The following is a 15,031-nucleotide window of genomic DNA, read 5'->3' on the forward strand; positions in this document are numbered from 1 at the left end:
GCTAATCTTTCTGGGCGACAAGTGTCCTTTAAGGAAATAGTAATGGTCTTCACCTTCTCTAAAAGGTTTTGAGGTGTAAATTGGTAATTCAATTATTTAGTAACCCATCCAGTTTATTAATGGGTGTTTGTTGTTAAGGGAAGTTATTAAAGAGCTATAACAGAGGGGTATGTTGACACAGTAGATTTTTATAAAAAATCTGAATCTATGTTTAAACCTCTGCTACTTGTTGGGATTTAGCAGTTTGAATGAATCAGATCCACATGTACTCTAAAAACAGCCCCATCAATGGGACACAAAACAAGCCAAAATGTACACTACGAAAATTTACCATGCATCGTTATCCTCTTAGATCATTTTTTTTATAGAAAAGCAAGACATCTATGTTACATAATGTTACCAAAATTTTAACTTTATAATATTTTAATCTTTGTTTCTGTATTTTGAGGTCCACTAGGGGACTTGAACCCCAGGGGTTCTAATCTCTCATACCATATACTGCAACATAAAATGTATTGCAGCAGATGGTTATTTTACTGCCAATCTGTACTGGTCTGCTGCTGGCAGAACGTTACAGATACAGCAGAATGACAGACCTGGGAGTCTCATAGACCATGCTGGCATTACCCATGAGTTATCTTCTCCCATTAGGGGAAGCTAAAGGGAAACAATATTGTACTATATCAAATTTATCATGCAGCATAAGACATTGTAATAAATCAGGTGCTGTATAAGGATGTCTAACTGTACTTCTTTCTGGACCTGTATCTATGATGTAATCTCAGTTCTGACCCTGTATTAGGTAGTAAGCTTGGTTTAGGTGCAGTTTCTGTGGAGTAGGCTTGGCACATATCTATTTAGGAAGCTAAGTTCTGGTAACAAAGCTATATAGTAGCGGTTCTGGTACCTTGGTTGTAGCCTTGGTTCCATTGCCGTTTCTATGTATTAATCTTGGTTTCAGTAATCTATATGTAGCAAGTTTGGTTTTGATGCTGTATCTATATATGCAATATAATACAATAAGAAAAAAGGACATTTTCACGTATCCACAAATAAAATTAAATTGCCAATGTTTACTTCCAAAAAACATTAAAAAAGTCATAATGCCTTTCAGGCTTACGAAGCCTCCCTGAATGCATTATATATGAATACAGAAAAAACAGAATTCTTTCTAGGACATACTGTATGTTCAAATATTCACAAAGAAACAGTTAAACAGGAGAGGTAGGGTAGTCAAAGATGGCTCCTCCATGTGTAAGACCATGTACACTACTGCAGTAACAAAGACATAGTTGACCAGTAAATAAGAATAGTTAACTGTATCTATGTAGTAAGATTGATTTTGTTGCTGCCCCCATGTAATACATTTAGTTATGTTACAGTTTCTATGCAAAATGTTTTGTTTTAAAACTTTTTTCATGCACTGAACGGCAAATAATTAAAAAACAAAAATGACACCAATGGGGAGGCCACAATCTCTTTTGAGCCCAGAGCCCATGATAGTCTTAAACATATCCTATCAATGCGGGCGAGCTCACAAAATATGCCAGTCAGGGGCCTCAAAATTTCTAGTGGAAACCCTGATAGGGCCCATTAAACCCAGCAGTTACACAGCCAAAAATTAATAAGGAAATGCACATCATACCGTTGGTTAGTCCTACTTTGCCAGATTTTCTTACAGATGCCTTCAATTGTTCTAGTTCTTTTCTGGAATTATTGGCCAAATTTTCTATTTTTTTTTCTGTAGGCTAACTGAATAGCTCAGGCTCACCCCTTTTGCACATTTTCTTATCCATAAAAATGATCTGTGCATTTTGGATTCTCTTATTAAAGGCAATATTATTTATTTAGGAATTACTGTATCTTGGAGTTCATCTTCATAGAATTTTCAAAGATTTTATCACGAAAGTTCTGGAGAAATTCAAAATAATGTGGGATTGGGAATGTTCCTACTTGCTGTGTTTGAATGCTATTTCTAGTTATATAAGTGGCAATAGTAATTTACAAATATTTAGCTTTTCTTTTTTTTTAAGTCAAGATGCTGAAGCCACCTTATGGACAAAGTCTTCAAAATCCTCTACAAGAAGCTTATTTATACAAGATAAAGTGGATGAAAGCCGCCGTCATGATGTGAGGTTCTTGATTCTGTTAAATGAAGCTACTGATTAAATCCTGCACTACTGAATGCTGCCTAGGATCTTTGAGCGTGTGAAAGGCATGGATGCATCCCACAGAACCACAGGCACTTAAATTGGAAGCTATGACGACGTTCAGATTGAAGTCGCCCACGGCTACCAGCCGTTAACAAGAAGCAATCTGCACAAGAAGAAGATCTGCAAGCAATGAATTCTGGCTGCTGTATAAAGCCAATCTATGACACTTCCCTGACTCTCACTATATAATATCATAGCGGTCACACTGCACAACCTAAATATCCAACACTGCTTCAGTTGTGGTGATGGATCAGAACCCATTATTCTATCACATACGTCTATCTATTTGCAATTATTGGTCTTTATTAGAATATTTGCTACACTGATTTCCATGATTTCAAGTACAATATGGATGAAACCTATTAGAACACTTGAATTTAAATCCTTAATAAACTATATATGTTTAATAAGTATCATTTTAGATTACACATATAGATTACACATATAATTAGTTATTATATTAAAAACACACATATAAATAATTACAAAACATAGAAGGTCTAGAACGTTTTAAACATATTGCAAACACATTAACACACACAAGTTAAGTAAAAGACTCTGTAGGTTTGTTCTTAAGTTGAATTTGTATGTAAATCGGATCTGTATATTTTATAATTGTAACCCCAGGCAAATTGTTTTTGGTCTCTGTGACAGTTGGATTTTAATTTCGGATTGCCAGGATTAACAATAAATCTTAATTGTAGACACCTGATAACTGTTATAGCTGTTAAAGTACAGTAAATTACCAACATCCAGGGGTCTGTTGCATTCATCGGTGATGCGTTTTTCATGATGAGTTTGTAATGTGTTACAAACCGCAAAGCAAATGCATCATGAGAACACAGTCTAAAGAAAAATGCCAATATAAAATAGTTTAAAACCGTGACATGGTTCTTCCCTAGATCTATTCTAGTCCCGGAAGAGACTTAGAATGAATTCTCAGTTTGATAGCTGGAAATATCACCAACTCCCACTTCAAGGTCATTAACAAACAAATTAAATTACTGGTGAACCTTCTGGTACTTCATATTCTACTTGTCAAATTGGAAAAGGTTATGAACATATCCAACAACACTGAGTATTAATTTCCGTGTGAATGTTTTACCTGGGTGCTGTCATAATATGTTAAGTACTAACCCTCCTAGTACTAAGCTTTGTGAAGGCAGCATCACGATTACAGACAGTCCTCGGGTTGCGTACAACATAGGTTCTGTTGGTTTGTTCTTAAGTTGAATCTTAAGTAAGTCGGAACTGCATATTTTATAATTGTAACCCCAGGCAAAAAAAATTTTTGGTCTCTTTGACAATTTGATTTTAAAAATGTTTGGTTGTCATAAGAACCAGGATTAACAATAAATCTTAACAGCAGACACCTTTAATAACTGTTATAGCTGTTTATTGTAGCCTGAGGGTTAAGAACAGTAAATTACCAACATCCAGAGGCCCTTTTGTAACTAGGAGTCGTCTGTAATTCGGGTATTCTTAAGTAGGGGAACGCCTTTACTCAGATAATACTGATCTTTTACTTAATATCATATATATGTATATACAGGCGGTCCCCTACTTAAGAACACCTGACTTACATACGACCCCTAGATACAAACGGACCTCTGGATTTTGGTAATTTATTCTACTTTAGTCCTAGGCTACAATAAAGAGCTTTAACAGTTATCACAGGTGTCTGTAATTAAGATTTATTGTTTATCCTGGTTCTTATGACAACCCAACATTTTTAAAATCCACTTGTCACAGAGACCAAAAAAATTTTGACTGGGATTACAATAATAAAGTATACGGTTTCGACTTACATACAAACTCAACTTAAGAACAAACCTACAGAACCTATCCTGTACGTAACCCGGGGACTGCCTGTACTATTTATTGGACAATGAACACATGACCATAGACACACTTGAATTAAGAGCATAAAAGAGAAGAAAAGGTGAGTTTCACAATGGACTTCCAATGGGTAATATTCAGGCAATATAGTCAGGTGATATGATGCAAATGCACCTACTTCTTATTGTGCCAATCACAACGTCAGTCTGAGGATCGTTTTCTACAGGGTGTATACAGGCGGTCCCCTACTTAAGAACACTCGACTTACATACGACCCCTAGTTACAAATGGACGGTAATTTTCTCTACTTTAGTCCCAGGCTACAATAAACAACTGTAACAGTTATCACAGGTGTCTGTAATGAAGCTTTATTGTTAATATTGATTCTTATGACAACCCAACATTTTTAAAATCCAATTGTCACAGAGACCAAAAAAAAGTTCTGACTGGGATTACAATAATAAAATATACAGTTCCGACTTACATACAAATTTAACTTAAGAACAAACCTACAAACCCTATCTTGTATGTAACCCGGGGACTGCCTGTACTTTCACTTGAGCTCCCAAGACTCCCAAGACATTTTCCTGATTTTGCAAGTTTCCCCACCTACAAATAGTGGAGACGTTTGTGATTTTTATTGTCCATTTATTACTTATTTATCATTAAGTCCACTTCAACTGTAATAAATAGAATCTAAAATAAAATCCTAAAAATCACATGGTATGATTTCTAAATAATAATATTGCTAAAACACTTTTTAAACTTTATAGCCAAAGCTGCTTCGGCGCAGGGAGGTACGCGCTCGGTGCTTACCATGCGCTCGGCTCTCCTTCACTCCCTATATAGCCGCGCACACGGTCGCGCGCATGGTAAGTGCCGAGCGTGTACCTCCTTGCGCCGAAGCAGCTTCGGCTTTAAAGTTTAAAAAGTGTTTTAAACCGCGATACAGCGGTTTAAAACACTAACAAAAATAATTTCCTTCTTATACCTGCCACTTCAAGTGGTAGGTTTCCTTTAAGAACACCCGACTTACAGATTACCCCTAGTTACAAACGGACTCCTGGTACTCCATGTTGGTAATTTACTGTACCTTAGCCTTAGGCTACTATAAACAGTTATATCAAAGGTGTCTGTTATTAAGCCATATTGTTAATTTTGCTTCTTATGACAATCCAACATTTTTAAAATACAATTGTCACACCAAACTAAATTTTGACTGGGGATACAAATATGAAGTATACAGTTCCGACTTGCATACGAATTCAACTTAAGTATAAACCAAAGTACAAACCTTGTACATAACCAGAGACTGCCTGTATCTGGTAACCTACCAACCAGCAAGAATGCGGATTCTCTTAGACCCCTTGGTTTTCCCCCTCCCCTTTTTCAGTTTACGGAGCTGTATGAGAGCTTAGGCTACATTCACAGGGCATTAACTTGAGCATAGATGGCCACTTCCTTTTTGCCTCTGTGTGACCAGTATACATCGTAGCTGAAAGCTGAAAATGGAAAGGCTGTACGATGTGCTGGGCAGCAGGGATGCTTTCCTAGGCAGTTGTTTGCATGGACCAGGAAAAACAACATGTCAAGGATGTTTTGCAGATTTGATATTATGAGACTGTGCAGATCACTGAAACAAAGTAAACTACAAATTGAAGTGAAACCTTTGCTGTGATTTAATGGGTGCCAGTGGATGTAGTGTTTAGGCCAGAAAATAACAATTGACCAAACTGAAGTTTCCATCTTTTGGAACAGAATTCAAATATAACACAGAAGATGAAAACGCCATGGCAAGATATTTTCAGATGATACATAATCTATACTATATACACATCATATGTATATTTAGTATCTTATTGGGTGCACAGCTCTCCGTATAAGACACATGCTGGCATACAGCTCTATCCAACACCCACTGCAATCAGTCATGCAGTGAACACAAACAGTTGGTTCTGCTCTGATGGCACTGCAAGTTACATTTAGCCAGGTGGTTGGCAGAGGTCCACTACATCTTTATAAACTAGCACTGGCAGACATTAACTAGAAGGAAATGTTGCTTTTGCTTTTTCTTGTAAACGAATGTACAAACAGATCTCTTTTAGCTTGATTTTGGTTCCAATACTGTGGTTTGCATTTGCAAGTCAGTACAATGGACAACAGGGTTGTTCAAGTGAAGTCACTGTGAAAAATGGAGGAACATGTGGTTATTAACATTTTAAGAAGGAGAGGTCAAAGGTGCCTAATTACGCCATAGAAAGAAGATGAAGGAATAGGGTCTGAGCATCTGTCATTATTATTGGTAAGGAAATGAAGGTAAAAAGATAAATGGTATATAGATGGATGATATAAGATATGAAATGTCCCAGATTTAGTGTTGTAAAAGTATGAAATATGGCCATGATTTATTTATTGAAGCCCCTCCAGTTTTATAATTACATTTAGAACTTGGACAGAGACATTGGGGCAGATTTACTTACCCGGTCCATTCGCGATCCAGCGGCGCGTTCTCTGCGCTGGATTCAGGTCCGGCCGGGGTTTAATAAGGTGAAAAGCATCTGAACGCGCCGGAATTCACCGAGGCCGGCTGAGTGCAGGTAAGCATGTCCCGAGCGACACATTTTCCGTTTTTAAATGCGGCGGTTTTTCAGAATACGTCGGGTTTTCGTTCGGCCACGCCCCCCCATTTCTGCCGCGTGCATGCCGGCGCCGATGCGCCACAATCCGATCGCGTGCACCAAAATCCCGGGGCAATTCAGGTACAATCGGCGCAAATCGGAAATATTCGGGTAACACGTCGGGAAAACGTGAATCGGGCCCTTAGTAAATGAGCCCCATTATATCTGTGTGAGGGTCTTCCCTGCTAGAAAGTAGATCAAAAGAACAAAGGGGTCTTGTAATCAGATAAATTAACACTTATCCACAAAGTCAGATGCTTCCTCTATTTATTGATGCAGACTTCCCATCCCCTTCCCATGTGTATGCGCTATGTCCCTTAAAATGACGGTTTAAGATTATGGCAAAACTATACTTCATAGTATCATAGTATGTAAGGCCGGAAAAAGACACAAGTCCACCAAGTCCAACCTTTAAGAATTAAAAGCCAGACTTGTTATAATTTATAGATTTAAACTCCTTGCCGATGAAACGATGATCAGGCTTCTAATGTACCTTTGGAGTTTTGAGCGCCAAGGACATCAAGGTTAGGGAGCCATCAAAATAGATGTTAGGCAGTTGGCTAAATACTTCATAGTTGTGTTTGGTATTTCTAGGTTTGTAAATTCCCCATAAGAAATGTGCTGGGCATATTCTCTTCTAAGGAGACCCCTGGAAGAAGATATGACATAATTAGGAATACTGTATATACTCGAGTATAAGTTGACCCAAGTATAAGCTGAGGCTCCTAATTTTGCCACAAAAAACTGTGAAAACCTATTGAGAATAAGCCGAAGGTGGTAAATGCATTGGTCACAGCCTCCCCAGTATATAGCCTGCCAGTCCCTGCCCCAGTGTATATAGCCCGCCAGCCCCTGCCCCAGTGTATACAGCCCGCCAGCCCCTGCCCCAGTGTATACAGCCCGCCAGCCCCTGCCCCAGTGTATACAGCCCGCCAGCCCCTGCCCCAGTGTATATAGCCCGCCAGCCCCTGCCCCAGTGTATATAGCCCGCCAGCCCCTGCCCCAGTGTATATAGACAGCAGCCCCTGACCCAGTATGCAGCCGCACTCCTCGTCTCGTCGTACAGCCGGCTCCCCGTCCCATCGTGCAGCCAGTGCCACCACTGTCGGATAGATCGCACAGAGACCTACAAGGGCCACCGGAAAGGTGAGTCTTGATTTTTTTTTTTACTCCAGTATAAGCTGAGTTTGGGTTTTTCGTCACATTTATTGTGCATAAAAACTCAGCTTATACTCGAGTATATACGGTATGTCCCCAAGCTCACCACCTTGGTACAGGTGTAGCCATGCCCCTCTCACATTATAAAGGGGAAAGGAATAGGTAGAGATTCTGAATGGGCATGACAACATCTACTCTTGATCTGTCACCTTGAAACTCCAAAATAACACAGCAGTGAGAAAATGCAATTTCATTAATAAGACTATTTGTTTTTTGTTTTGTTTGTGTATGTATCGTATGTATATTCCTTTCAACCTTTTTACCTGACAAAATGTATGTTTATAATGTATGCACTATACTTTTTGTATATTAAATTTTTAAATGTAATAAGTCTCTGGTTGTAGCCTTATAGAATCTAAGTTTCTAAAGAGATATCACTACAAGGATTAATTGTGCAGAGTAGTGTGTAATTTTTAAATCTGTAATTTGGGTTTCTAAATTCCTGGGGGACTTATACAGACAGGCGCCTTCTTGCCATATTAATTATTAATTGAATAGTGGCCGGTGGCATCGAGGAAAGTGAGGAAATTAAGTGAGCACCAGGGCAAGCAGAGAAAAGATTAAAGGTGCAGGGCAGGGTTTAAAAGTTGAGGCTCTATAGAGTAGGTGCACCCTATGACGTTACTCGAAAGTGGGAGTTTCGTCACATATAGCTTTTTGTCCAGTGTTTATTTGTAATAATCCCAATGGCCGTGAGTGACGCTGACCAAGTCTTATGGATTCCTACTCTTCCAAGAACATCCTTAGGCCTCCTAAATACAAACTGTGTGATTTGGTCATTAGGCCATGCATTGCATGTGCTGTGAGGCACTGTGCATCAACATTCAAGGGAAATATCGACGACCCACTCCGCAAAAGATAGGGCACATCCTATTCCTGCCGGTCCTTGTGGCCCAGGCAGTCACTTACTACGGAAATCGGCAAAGTGAGGGACATTAATCTGCCGATTTTAGATGTCCATGATTAGAGGCACATGGTACATTGCTTGTGGCTTGCAAAATGCACAAAAAGGCATAATTGAGTACACATGATAAATAATAACCCCCCTCCCCCAATCTCAGCATTCCTAGTGTAGGTAAATAAAGCATAAAATAAACCACATAAATATGAATGTCCTAGTAAGTATGCAAAGTGTCACTTCCTCCAGGCAGTATGCCTGTGAAACAGGTATTTTTGCTGCTGACATTTGTGCTAAAATTAAATACATTAAATTAACTTTATTTAGCTGACATTTTGGAAGGCTTTGGTCTAAATTTTCTCATCATGGCTGGGTAATATGACTTACAGGTAAGCTGTTGATTCAGTCGTTCAGATTTCTTCTTTTACAGTTTTAACTGGATGCACAACATTGTCATTATAAAGGATTTAGCTTTTAGAACAAAAATAAAAAATCTCTTTCTTATTACATGTTGAGATCTATGTTGCTAGGCAACCCCTGCTATTCCAACCTCTAGAAACTACACAGTAACGACAAACACACCAGATTCCAGCTCCTACAGGAACGCTGGTGAAAACAACAAAGTGGTCAGATTCCTCCATGTGCGCTCTCTATATATTAACAGACGCTTGTAGCTCTGTATGTCTCCAGGGTTCCACATGCTTAAAAAACAGCAGAATGTATCTGCCATACGGAGGAGTGATTCATTGTCTTGTCACTTCTTGTCATTATTTATAACTTGTCCATTCCATCATAACACTTCATAGTTGATTAAAAGGTCAATGGGTTTATATTTCAGCTGTTTGGAGACAATTATGGAATGACAAGTGTGTTTAGGATTGATCTCTCAGTTTGAAGGATAGTTGGGAATGACACAGGAAGTAGAATGCTCTGTTGGCCAATTGGGTGCATTGTAGCGGGAGGGTGACACAGGAAGTGCTTAACTAGCTATGAACCTCCTTTTGAAACAGAGGTTATTTCAAAATCTAACTTTTTCACAGTATGGTCTGAAAACCGACCCATTTATGCAAATTAGCTTCATATTGTGCTAAGGGCAAGGCCATGCCTGTTGATGCACTGGTTTTTTTCATTCTATGCCTTCTGTTCCTGCGAGGAATGTTACTGTGGAAAAGGGAGGTTTGTTGCTAAACAGCAAGAACAATTAACAGGTATACCAACAGGCCTAGCCCTGTCCCTGGTGCACCAAGAAACTGATTTGCAGGGAAACAGTAAAGATATTTCTGTAGAGATGAGAAAATCAATAATTTCTGTGAAGCTTATAAGGAGAGATGAGCAAATACAACCTGGAAATATTGGTGGCCAAACAGCCAATCCAGAAAATTGACACCACTAGCTACTAGCCATGGCTGTGATTGGCCAGGCCCCCCATATGCTTCTGTGAAATGGGCCTTAGGCTACATTCACACTATGTTGTTTCACAGATATGACTCATCTGTATTTTATTAAGCAATCTCACGTTGCAATGATATTAAACATAGTAGTGAACACAGCCTCTGTTTTACTTGTCCGTATCTGTGTGTCACATCTACAATGTCCTTTCTAAGAATGTACTATTCCTGTCTGCATTTGCAAAAATACTGATGCCACACAGGTGTCATCCACACACCATCTGTATTGCGGATCAGTTGCTAGTTTACACAAAATCAAGTGAATGGAACAAGCCAGTTACATGATTAGCAAGTCTTCCAAGTCTTTGTGTCCACAAAGGGGAGAAACAGGAGAAATACAGGACACATATGTAGTACAAATACGGGAAACTGATCCATTGTTTTCAGGCAATATAAAACTATTTGCTGTGTACATGTAGCCTTAGACCTCATGTATATCACCCTGTGCTTGTCCAGGCCGTAACCCAGGCGTAGCACACGGCCGAGTGGAGAAGGGAGGTGGAGTGAGCACCCCTTCCTCTCCATTGAAAGACGCCTGGCTAGGTCACCGTTTGTTCACCGCACCATGACCAGGTGCCATAGACCTCTATGGGAGCCATATCATCAGCAACCATATAGTTGTGTGCATGGGTCCTTACTGTCAGGTACTCTGATAGGGAACACACAAACAACTGACCCCTGTGCAGGCAGAACATACAGCCATTTTCCAACTTTCTTCCAAGACCATACTTTTCAGAACTACTTTTTTGCAGCTGTCCTCACCTTTATAATTCTTTTGATTACTGGTGAACTAGTGTAAGAGAAGGCTAACGACTGCTTGCTTCCTTGAGACACTACTGCGTACAAGGGAGATTATATGAACAAAATCATATTAGGGACTGCAAACTATTAAACTTATTGTACCCAATTTTCTATGCATTTATAGCTAATAAATTAACATAGGGCAAAAACAGGTGAAAAAGATGCAAATCTAAAATATATCTTATACAATCATCCTTAACAAGAAGCCAAAATGATGCACTAATTTTTGTTCATTTCAAGTTCAAAAAGTAAAAAAACAATCATCGTACATTCTTCTGGCCGAGGAACATTGACAGAAAAACAAAAGCTTCAAACCTTTCGGACTGTTGGGTCTTTGAACTAACTTCTCCAGGACCCTGGTATATAGATATAAATGGTTGTATGGGCAAGAAAGACACTTTTTTAACTACCATTGAATCCAGCTGAAGCTTAATAAAGTTGTATTCCCACTGATTATCTGTGCCCTTCTGACATCAGTTGGATTTTTTTCAGCTCTAATCCCAGATTTTTATTAGTTTGGACAGTAAGTATTCCTCCTGGTTTAAAAGCTAGACGAGGCATAGGGGCCACAACTTAATCCCTGCACCCTTTCCCTGTTCTCCATCTAGAGCAACAGATTACATTAGTAATTTTCCATCTTCGGAAATTCTTTCCCGACTGCTGATCAATGTTTAGATTGTTATATAATATTTTATAGGACTGTTGACTAAAAGATGTATTTTATAGGCCATTCAATAAACTGTCTCTCGGACCACTTTAAGGATAAAATATAAACTTCCCCGGATGACTGGGTCATGGTGTCAGTGAAGCTGAAGAGTGGCTATTATCTGCTGACAGATTAGAGGTCACACACAGGCCACTTCATACTTACATTTTAAAAAATCTAAATGTGAGCGTTGGTCTAAGGAACTGACTATATACAAAGAAATATTATACAGTACAGCAATATTTTGACATCATGCATGTCAATATATTTTAGATTTAGTTGAAGATAATAAAACTTGCTTTTATAAGTATTGAAATCTGAACATATGATGAATAGTTTAGTGGTAGTTCATCACCAGGTGATTACTATTGTAGCTGTGGAAATCAGTACACCGCAGTCTGGTAGAAACTGACCAGCAGTGGCAGACTATTTTCCAAGGAGGATTCATTGGCACTCTGACTCCAAAAAGTTTTTGTAACGGTACGCAGAAATGGCACTAGAGTCTCTTTGGGAAGCGCCCGGAAGGAGAAGTCTGTGGACCACCGCGGGAGATGATAATGGTACTAGCCGACACCCGGGACCGGAGTCTAAGTGGCACCTGGTCTTCACCAGTGCCTGCAGCAAAGGGGGATGGTCTTGCTGCAGCGGGGTGCCACTAGGTCGTTCCACAGGTGCGACTAGGCCTGCGGTGGCAGCCAGGGAAGTAGGGGGTGTAGAAAACTGTCAGAGCCTCGAATGACAGCAGGAGTACGGCTTGGAAGGATGAGCTGGAACTCACGGGAGGCAGGCAGGCAACTGGCACACGACCCAAGCAGACAAGAACGGACAGGTCCACTGAGGAGAGCTGGTGGCTTGGAGACATCTGGGAAAGCTGGAGACACAGGAGCCACCAGGAGTGTCTGGGAAAGCTGGAGACACAGGAGCATCTGGGAACGTTGGAGACACAGGAACGTCTGGAAACGCTGGGAACACAGGAGTGTTTGGGAACGCTGGAGACTATTTTACGCCTTTTCTGGAACAGCTTAGGGAAGCTTGGTGAGGAAACCATGGAGGTTCCTCAGGGCACAGAAGATAGGGCTTTCACTTACAGGAAACAATGCTGAAGCAATGCTGAAGATCCAGTGAGGCAGGAAGGGAGGTGCCTGAATATAAGGGCAAGCCGGATTAGCCAGCGCCAATCAGGAGAAGCAGGGGTCGGGAAGCAGGAGCGTTGGAGAGTTGATTCCGGGCCAGGGAGTTACCACGCCGCAGGGAAGGGCATGGCTGTACCCTTGATCCGTACCGAGAAGTTGCCTTGAGAGTATTGGTAAGATTGTCTCCTTAGATTGTTCTTTATTCCAACACTTTACATTTGGAAAGCTGCAGGCTGATAAGAGGGGATGTTAACCTCCTGATAAATGATTGAAAGGATTATTTACAAGTTTAATTCACATTGCCTGACTCCCTGCCAGCAGTATGTGACAAGACCCAGGTGAGTGGGCAGATGCAGCCTGTGTGTGCCTGTGTCAGTCTCCTCTCCTTCAGGAGGAGAGGAATAATGCACGAGGAGACGTAGGCTGCAAACGCTCCTCCCCCAGGACTCACCATATGCTGCTGGTAGGGAGCCAGGTAATGTGAATTTAACTTCTATAAAGTACTGAAATGATTCAGAACGCTGACAAAGGCATTTTTTAAATCAGTATAGCACAGGCTATTGGAACCTGACACCAGTTAAAAATTATATTCCTGGAGAATTCACTTTAAGGTGCATCACACCAATCCTCCTACTCTAAAACATCATGCTTATAGATTGGTCTACATCTTCATGGAGACAGGTTTTTTTTAAAGGGAACTTGTCACAAAAAGCAATCTGATGTTTTAGAGGAGGATATTAATCTAAAAGTTTGTGGGAATAGTTGTCAGTTATTCATTAATGCTGTGTCCATGAAAAGGCTCAAAGGAGATGGTAGACTCCTCTAAGAATCTGCATGCCAAGACAGTTGTTATTCACTGGTATGCCCTGCCCTAAACCAAAGATATATATGGATAAATAACAAGTTGTACTGAATCTTTTTCCAAAATACTACATCTCAATCTACTCAGTTCCTCCTGCTCTGTGACATGATCTACAACGTTGCTTTCACTCCTCAATTTAAGGTTTGTGCTCAATGATACACAATCTACCAAACTATACTTTTTAGCATACAAAAACTGTTTAGTAACTCAATGACCTGAGCAACACGTATACCACAGCTCCTTCTTTACATTATTTCACCCAGTAGAATGTGAAATAGATATGAAATACCATACAGTTAAAACACAATGTATTATCCAAGGGTTTGAAGGCAATGTATAATGCATTTCTAAAATGTGATAACAAGAATTACATTATCCATTGGAGACTGAACACGCAAAGGTTGTGTTTGGCAAATACAATTTCTATTTGATTTTTTAGAGAATATAACCCTTGTGATTTACAGAGGATTCCTAGGACAGCCTATGCTGCATTAGTAAAGTGTTCTGCGGACAGATACATTGAGATAGTAGTCTGTTGAATGTTCAAGATATTTGTAGCACAAACCGAAACACATGTAAGAAACATTAACACATCTAAATCTTTATAGTGCTGGAAAATAATATCTAGCCAGTTTATTCAGTACTGTCTTGTCAGTCCCTGTGCCCCTGCACTTCCTGTCTTTCAGAGTTTTTTTTTAGGCAACTTTATTAACAACATACAATGATTTCTGCAACTGACATGCCTGACATGCTATGGGGCTGCAAGCTGCTTTATTGGCTACTCACCAGTCACTCAAGCACCTCAGTGCTTTTTCCCAAAAAATTGATCCGGATCCCGAATAGCAGAACTTTTGCCATACTGAATCCATCAAATTCGGTATGGACCTGAACTCCACTTTTCACTAAACATGATCAAAATTTAAATTAACTGTATTATCTAGAAATATTTAACAAAAATGTTTAACAACCGCTTAATTTTCAGTATTTTTTAACTCATCTCTTTATGGTAGTAATATTAATAATAATCTTTATTTATACAGCACCTTCAAATTCTGCAGCGCTTTACAAATCATAGGGGAAATATACAAATATAATATTTCATTACAGAGTACAAACAGTTATATGGAACAATAGGAGTGAGGGCCCTTCTCACAAATTATCAGACAGAACACTTGTTGTAACAATGGTGATTGTAGGGACAGAATGTTTGGCTTGGTTAGATACATTTTCTAGCA

General features: G+C 39.6%; 1 protein-coding gene across 5 annotated transcripts in view; it reads right to left on the reverse strand.

Annotated features, from left to right (window-relative positions):
• Positions 1-15,031, reverse strand: part of GRIN2B (glutamate ionotropic receptor NMDA type subunit 2B) — a 552,939-nt gene that overhangs the window by 242,410 nt on the left and 295,498 nt on the right. Inside the window, exon 1 of one of the 5 annotated variants that reach the window (XM_072127542.1) lies at positions 9,234-9,309. The exons of the other annotated variants lie outside the window; for them this stretch is intronic. The gene's annotated coding sequence lies outside the window, so the exon portion shown is untranslated. Of the gene's footprint in view, positions 1-9,233; positions 9,310-15,031 lie in introns of those variants that run through there. 5 annotated transcript variants of the gene reach the window in all.

The sequence above is a fragment of the Engystomops pustulosus genome, chromosome 10 (genome assembly GCF_040894005.1).
Source record: "Engystomops pustulosus chromosome 10, aEngPut4.maternal, whole genome shotgun sequence".
Taxonomy (NCBI): Eukaryota; Metazoa; Chordata; class Amphibia; order Anura; family Leptodactylidae; genus Engystomops; species Engystomops pustulosus.